The following is a 282-nucleotide window of genomic DNA, read 5'->3' on the forward strand; positions in this document are numbered from 1 at the left end:
ACCTCCCCTGTGTACTGATTGACAGTGAACAGAGAGGCGTCTGTGGCCTCCGACACTCTGTAGGAGATCCAGGCGTTATGGCCCGAGTCAGCGTCCACGGCCGTCACCTTGGTAACCAGGTGACCCGCTTTAGCGGAGCGGGGCATCCTCTGATGAGAGAGGGAGCCCAGGGCGGCGGAGGACGGGTAAATAACCGCGGGGGCGTTATCGTTCTGGTCCAGGATAAAAACATGGACAGTGGCGTTGCTGCTGAGACTCGGAGAGCCCTGGTCCTTTGCCTGG

Source organism: Austrofundulus limnaeus, unplaced genomic scaffold, assembly GCF_001266775.1.
Source record: "Austrofundulus limnaeus strain Quisiro unplaced genomic scaffold, Austrofundulus_limnaeus-1.0 Scaffold1, whole genome shotgun sequence".
Taxonomy (NCBI): domain Eukaryota; kingdom Metazoa; phylum Chordata; class Actinopteri; order Cyprinodontiformes; family Rivulidae; genus Austrofundulus; species Austrofundulus limnaeus.